Here is an 8,039-nt window from a genome sequence, read left to right on the forward strand (position 1 = left end):
TATCAATGTTTGAACGCAATGGACAGAACTTGCAAGGAGGGACGGGATTCCTGACATGCGCTAAAAAAATCCTCATTTCTTTTGACCACTGAAGCAAATCGAATGGGATTTTCTGTAAGTTGTAGGCAATGAGGTATAGTTTCATACCTTGAAAGTGTATTTGGATTTTGATTTACTTTTTAAAAGTTATCATTGCAGAGGATTCCGTTGTATTTTTTTTTTTTTGGGGGGGGGGGGGCGACATACGGTATAAAACTTTCTCTCGTATAATAGCAAGTTTTGGGGTTTCTATATTTCTTTCAATAAACCACGTTTAGCAGAAGAGACAAGAAACAGATTTAGGTCTTCGATTTAAAGAAATAAGTATAATGATATCAAATTTCTTGTTGGAGAGAGAACTAATTCGTTTAGAAAATGTCAAGCTTCATAAACTGTCAAATTGACACAGTGGAACCTGGATCAACATTAATATTGTTGTGCAAATGTTTACCACACATGTTGAATGAATTGCATTTGGTTTAAAAAAATGACTTAATGATTTACTACTATTATTATAAAGTGAGATTGCTATTTGTTCGAAATACTTGCGCTACTCTGGCAACACTTTCATTTCATACTTTCTTGCTCTTAAGTAGGTTCCATCATATTTCTCTAGCACTTATACTTAGGTTAAAGCTTTCATAGATTGACCATCATGTTCTATATGTTTGCAATACTCTATTGTGCTTCACAGCTGGATATCATGTATCATTTTATTCTGTTTTATTTGATGTATTTTTCATTGAGAAATATGAAAATAAAGCGAAATGGAAAATTGGAACTGATTTTTTTTTTTCAATTCTCATTTCTATCATGACTAAGCCTTTTAATTCGCTTTAGTATAAGCTGAACTTTTTCCAGAAAACTCATCAAAATTCTGAGACTGAAAATGTTCATATCTAAAACTGATCTCGTCTTAATCTCCTAGGGAAGATTTCCGTGTCAGTTTTCAGTTTATTTTTGTATATAATCTTTTTGAAAACAAATGTTTACGTTACTTTGGCGATTTACGGCTTATGGCCCTTCACACTTTTCGTGACTTATTCGAGAGCCATACCACGATTATAAGAACAATGAAATGCAAGACAGTGATGTCATGATTTTTATCATGTCGTTTGTTTTACATGTCAGCTAGGTACTACAAAGTTACAACGTTATGTTGCTCGTGCATGAGATAGTGATGGTATCATGTATGCTTCTGAAAAGGTCGTCTTTAATACTCCTCATACGGACACTAAAATCAGCAATGAATGCTCTTCCAAAACGCCACAAAGTGTAGGATGCTTCAAAAACACTTTCCAATATGACGCTAAAGTGTCACATTATAAAATATAGTTAGGACTTAACATTCCAAACGGCTCACCCTCTTCATGTAAATACAGAAAACACACGCACAGATGCGCATACACATAATACATATCCATGTTTGCCATTAAAAATAAGAGCTACCTCTGTACCAGCCAATAGAAAATCGAGAATGGTTATCACGCGTTGAAAAAGAGGGTATTGAGAATTAGAGAGAGGGAGAGAGGGGATAGGGAGGGAGGGCGAAAGAGAGGAGAGGGCGGGAGTTAAAAAAGAGCGAATGTTTGCGCGATGGAGTTTTTGTGCCACGATATATGCACTCTCTGAACATCTTCCCACTTTAGTCGATACAAATCGAGCGATCGCTGAGGATCGTGCCAAAGGAGTCGTCTGCGCTCACTACAAGGATCCTCTTTAACTTCGTGAAGTTAATTACGCTTCGTTTGAAACCTACTCTGCGTCAGGATATTAGTTTTGGGTTTTTTTTTTCTCTCACGGAAATCGAGGTTTTCAACTGATGTTTCTAACTCATGGAAATATTATTTTTCCTGTAACGTGCTGTGAACTACGTTTTGAATGTGAACATTATATTGTGTCGTAACGACTTGTTTCATACGAAGTGTTCTGATATCCTGGGTCCTGTTTCATCGAAATTTGGAGCCGGATGTAGTCAGATGAGTAAGTATATGGACTTATCTTGCGGTCTTTTTAGTCCATTTGTTGATTTGATATGATTGACTTAATGGGTCATAGAGATTTTAAGAGTTTTTTCAAACATGTCATGTGTTGAAGTTAGTTTTGTCGGCGACTAAAGATCTAACAGATTAAGATATTTGTGGCTGGGTGAAATGGGATTCTTTGAAGTTGAACTGAGCCAAATCTTTAGTCTGAATGATATCGATATATCATATTCTTATATTTGTCATCATTGTGTCTGATTCCTGAAGAAACCGTAGATTCTAGTTGATTCAACAACGTCAATGACAAACCTTGGTGCGAATCTCAGGTGTCATTTCTGAATTCGTGAATCCTTTCTTCTGTTAATGAAAAGTGAACGCACTCTGACTCATGATGTAGAGAATATTTGTTACCTCCGATATTACTTGAGGTGGGCCAAGAGCATTTTACTTGGTTAAATGTACCAGAATTTCTGTTCTCAGTATTACTGTCATTACTTTTTACTGCGTACATGAAACACATAGAAAGCGCATGATTGAGATTGCATTATTCCGAATACCAACACGTCATGGTATAATCAATCCCTAGTCTTCAGACACAATGACAAAAGGGAGAAAGCCTTCTGTAACAGAGATTAAACGACGAAGACTTATCTTCACTGTACTGACAACAATAGTTATCAAGATCGCTGAAAAGATGCATCTGATTGGAATACCAACTGGATAAAAGTGACAAAATGTGACAAAATGAACTTTTGTCCAGTCATCAAGGTCATTGCGGAGATATTTCCAAGATTGAGGGTCATCTAAAACCGGTACCGAACAACAGTTGATTTATTCATAAATTTCAGCCAAAAATATCTAAAACACCAAAAGCATGTCGCTCTCTCGTGAATGGCGTCTCTGCTTGTATCAGTGATCAGTAAACGAAGCCTGGATTCGAAATTGCATTGTCTTGCCACGCACTCAAACTGAACTGCTGCAAGAATAAAAAATAATTGCAAATAATGCGTCTGCACTGTTTGTGCATGGCACCACAAGCAACGCCGAATGGATGGTATATGCCAGCAAGATAGTGTTGCTCAATTAAAACAAATAGATAACGTATCTTTAACCCTAATTGCAATTATAAAATCTCCAGTAAAAGCAAAGCAAAAAAAAAAACCAACAACAACAACAACAAAACAACAAAACAAAACAAAACAGAACAAAACAATAAAATAAACTTGGTCAACAATTCAGTAAATGTAAATTTCCGCTTTTGGTTCCATCAAGAAGAGCTTGCATAGAAAAAAAAATCTGATATGAAATGAAACAGACTACGTTATATGGTTTAAAATTTTCTATTCTTAATTAATTCAGTGAGTATAATAAAGTCACCTGCTCCGAAAATGTAGACAATGCCGACATCAATAATTGACGTAATATTTGTATTCCTCGCGGCTAGATTTTGATATCGAATGCAAATTTAATGCAGGTCAGCTGCCGGACGATCAAAAAGACACCTGGTTGTTAGTTTTTGTTGTTGTTTTTGCTGTGTCTTTTTTTTTGTAATAGAAGGAAGTAATTTCTGTTTCCAAAAGGATACGGAAAACACGCTCTCTATATCGATTTACTAGCGAAGACGCATTTATCCCGAACAGCACTATTAAAATTGACAAATTGACGACAAATTAATATCTGACCTACCCTACCTGCAACTGCGGTGGGTTCGATTGGCCAGGAAAAGTACACGAAATCATGCATGTATTGGGAAAGGATAGATTCGAAACGCTGAAATTGCTCTCTTATTGTAGTTTTTGATGACGAGTAAAGTGATGACTAAATAAGATATTGCTCCTCCGGAAGAGTTTATTGGTGTTAGCTGAACTGGCGCCGTGGAAAAAGTTCACTACGGGCTGTACTTAACTTACCACCTATAGAGATGACAAGTCCTCTTGGTTTCATACGTGGCACATCGGACTTAAATCAGAGGTTTAAAGGGATAGTATAGATTTTGGTTGAGATAAGACTTCAGGTTACCAACTTCTTTTTAGATAATGAGAAACGTCTTATGAAATATTAGAGAGCATACAATTCTAAGAGAAATTCAAAGTTTATTTAATGGAATTTGAATATGAAATTGCTGAGATATCCAAGAACAAAAGGGTCCTAATAAAAGGTGGGGCCCACCTTTTATTGGGACCATTCTGTTTTACTTTTTTTTTTGATATCTCGTGCCATTTCTTAACCGATTTTTGTATAATAAACTTTGAATTCCTCTTAGAATAATGCTCTTTATCATTTTATATGCTGTTTCTTATTATCTTGCAAAAATTCAAAATCTCAACGACCCGATCTTAACCAAACTGTACCATCCCTTCAAAGGAAAATGGAATAACTATTCAAGGCTTTATGAAGCAATCTTATAGACACCATATTTCCTTTACGATCATTTCGTTCCCCCTTTTCTCTTTTCCGTTGCCAGTGAAATTGCCATATTTTCCGTCAACATCATTATTACTACCGCCACAACCAAATCTAAGATTTCCATCTGTTCGTCATTTTTTTTTCTGGGTTTATTATTGTCTTTCTCCGTTCGCTGATTTTCAGAGTCAGGTCACTTCGATCATTTTTATGTGTATTTCTTTTATGGATTAAGGGATTGCAAGAATTGTAGGTTCCCGTTATTCGTTGCCAGTGAAATTGCCATATTTTCCATCATCACCGTTATCACTACCGCCACAACCACATCTAAGATTTCCATCTGTTCGTCATTTTCTGGTTTGTTTTTTTCTGGGTTTATTATTGTCTTTCTCCCTTCGCTGAATTTCTGAGTCAGGTCACTTCGATCATTTTTATGTGCATTATTTAATGATTAAGAGATTACAAGAATTGTTTATAGATTCCCGCTATTCGTTCATCATAATGTTATAATCCGTGCTGTTTCATAACGAAGAAAACAGTCTGTCGAAAACTCTCAATGCTCACCACTGCGTCGGTTATAGCGCGCATGCGGATTCTATTCGATGAATATCTTCTATCGCCCTAGACATGATGAGGTGTCTGATCCGCGGGAAAACGCTCTCATTATTGCAATTTCATCATCTCCTCCTGATATACATTACCGCGCAACTATATTTTTAACTTGATCACCTTCCAGCCGTCCTCTCTCTATCACTGGTGCAAAGCTGTTTTGGTGTCATTTTTTTTTCTATGGATACATGAAATTGATTGAAAACAAAGAGCCAGCTGAAAAATAAAAGAAACAAACCGAACAGCGAAAGGTTCATAAAAGCAGGAACGTTTTACGCAATTTTGCTTTTGATCCATATACGTCGATTCTATATATAATGTCATAACAAAGGCTGACGTAAGAAAACGCTGAAATCACTCTTTAAAAAACAAGTATAGTAAAACACTCATAAATATTACCAAATCTAAACTAATCTGTCCACGGATCCTGATCGACTTCTCTAGCCCATCTGCACTCTCTCCTCCCTCCCCCCAGCTAACGCGTGGACGTTTTCTGAACGTTCTTGAAACGTTCATAGTTCGTTATTTGGGCGTTTTGTCAAAACGTTTTCAGAACGTCTTTTTGTTTTCGACGCATTCAAAACGTTTCAAATGGACGTTATAAAAACGTTTTTTAAACGTTTAAAAAAACAATAAAAAAATCTTTCGGAATTTTGAAGGACCTGCAGAAAACCTTTTGAACGTTAGAGACGTCAGTAAAACATTTTAAGAATATTCAAAACGTTCTGTGGACGTTCTGCGGACGTCCAGAAAACCTTTAAAAACCGTCTAGAACGTCCAAAAAAAGTTTTAAAAACGTCTAAAGAGTCTTATGATCCATTCCAGAACGTTTAGAGAACCTTTCATATCCGTCTAGAACGTTCAAAAAACCCTTTAAGAATGTCTAATGTTTATTTTTTATTGGGTATCAAAGAAAATTATAGTTATGAGATTATACATGCACAATCTGGGATTAATGTACCCTAATCCTAATCCTATAACAGTTCCTAATGTCCTACCACCTATACCTATACTACATCCTATTCTCTATTGATGAATCTGTATCACGTTCTTTTATACACCAGCAAAATGTTGTAGTGTATGAAGGCATGGCTACTAAAATAGATCACACACAAATCTTATATTTTCTCATTTGAATATTCATAAGTAGACATGAATATTCATGATAAAGAAACCAATGACGAACACGTAGCGGACCAAATAATTTTTTTTGAACGTTCATTAAAGACGAAGTCGATGTAGCAGACCTAATGAAAACGTTTTGTGGACGTTTATAAAGGACGAAGACGTAGCAGACGTAATAAAAACGTTTTGTAACGTCCATTGACGTTTTTAAAACGTTTTCCGAAAAACCTGTGCTTTGCGGTAAATGCTAAGTCCCAACTTTGACGTTTTATGTACGCTTTAAAAACGTCCAGTTTATACGAGGACGCACGGAACCTAAAAAAAAAAAAAAAAACGTTTAGGAAACGTTGTGAAAACGTTATGTGTTTGCTGGGCCTCTCTGTTTCTGTCTGTCTGTCTCTGTCTCTCTCTCTCTGCCTCTGTGTGTGTCTCTTTCTCCATCTTGTTTGCCTTTAGAATACCTTAAATAAGGAATGGTATAGTTTTGGCTGAGATGATGGGGATTCTGATTAAAATTTTTGCACGATGACTAGAAACCACCTACATGAAATATTAAGAGCATACAGTCCTAAGAGGAATTAAAACTGTCTTGAAACCGGTTTTGAAATGCCTGAGATTTTCAAAAGCAAAGTAAAGAAGGTGGTTTGTTTGTTTGTTTGTTTGGTTGTTTGTATTTATTTCCGAATCATATAAAAGCACATACAAAAATAGGTAATACGAATTAAACAAAACAATATTCCAAGGGTATATTCATGCCAGCAAAATACTACTCAAGATCATCAACAACAGAATGAAACAGCAGATGGAAAATGAGATAGCTGAAGAGCAGGCTGGTTTTAGAGCAGGAAGAGGCACGAGAGACCATATCATCAACATCAGAAACATCATTGAGAATTGCCGAGGACACTCTGTACCACTCTACCTGTGCTTTATAGATTACAGCAAAGCCTTTGATTGTGTCTGTCATGCAAAATTATGGAACACTATGAGGGAAATGGGTTTTCCTAGTCATATAGTGAAGCTCATCAGCAAGCTGTATAAAGATCAAGAGTCTACAGTACGAACAAGCAGAGGTGACACAGAATGGTTCAAGATTGGTAGAGGTGTCAGACAGGGATGCATACTATCGCCCCAGGTTTTCAACATCTATGCTGAACGGATTATGAGAGATGCCCTGGGAGATTTCCTTGGTGGAGTGACAATAGGTGGCCAACGGGTAACAAATCTCAGGTATGCAGATGACACCACCCTGGTTTGCAACAACAGAAGAGAATTGATGGATCTACTCAGAGCAGTGAAAATAGCAAGTGAAGAGAGGGGGCTAATGCTGAATACCAGAAAGACTAAGATCATGGTTGTAGATGGAGAACGGAGTTTTGCAGATGGTGTCTTTTCTCTAGATGGTGATGTCATTGAAGAGGTGGAAAGCTTCGAGTTCCTGGGTTCCATCATAAACACCAAAGGGGACTGCTCACCGGAGATTAAACGAAGACTAGCAATGGCCCGGAATGTGGTACAAAGTATGACAAAGCTTTGGAAAAGTACACTCCCTTCCTCCCTCAAGGTCCGGCTACTAAGATCTACAGCCTTTGCCGTGGCATCATATGGCTCAGAATCCTGGACAATGAAGTCAGCAGACAAGAAGAGACTGGATTCGTTTGAGATGTGGTGCTATCGTAGGATACTGAGGATACCATGGAAAGAAAGAAGAACAAATACATGGGTGCTATAGGAGCTTGGAGTGGAAAAGAAACTACGGGCTGATATTGTGGCCAGAAAATTGACATATTTTGGCCATGCTTCCAGACATCACTGCCTTCAGAAAACAATCATCCAGGGTATGGTTGAGGGAAAACGTAAAAGAGGAAGACCTGCAGC

Source organism: Diadema antillarum, unplaced genomic scaffold (genome assembly GCF_040938485.1).
Source record: "Diadema antillarum isolate AM-2024a unplaced genomic scaffold, OU_Dant_1.0 seq00001886_RagTag, whole genome shotgun sequence".
In the NCBI taxonomy this organism is placed as follows: domain Eukaryota; kingdom Metazoa; phylum Echinodermata; class Echinoidea; order Diadematoida; family Diadematidae; genus Diadema; species Diadema antillarum.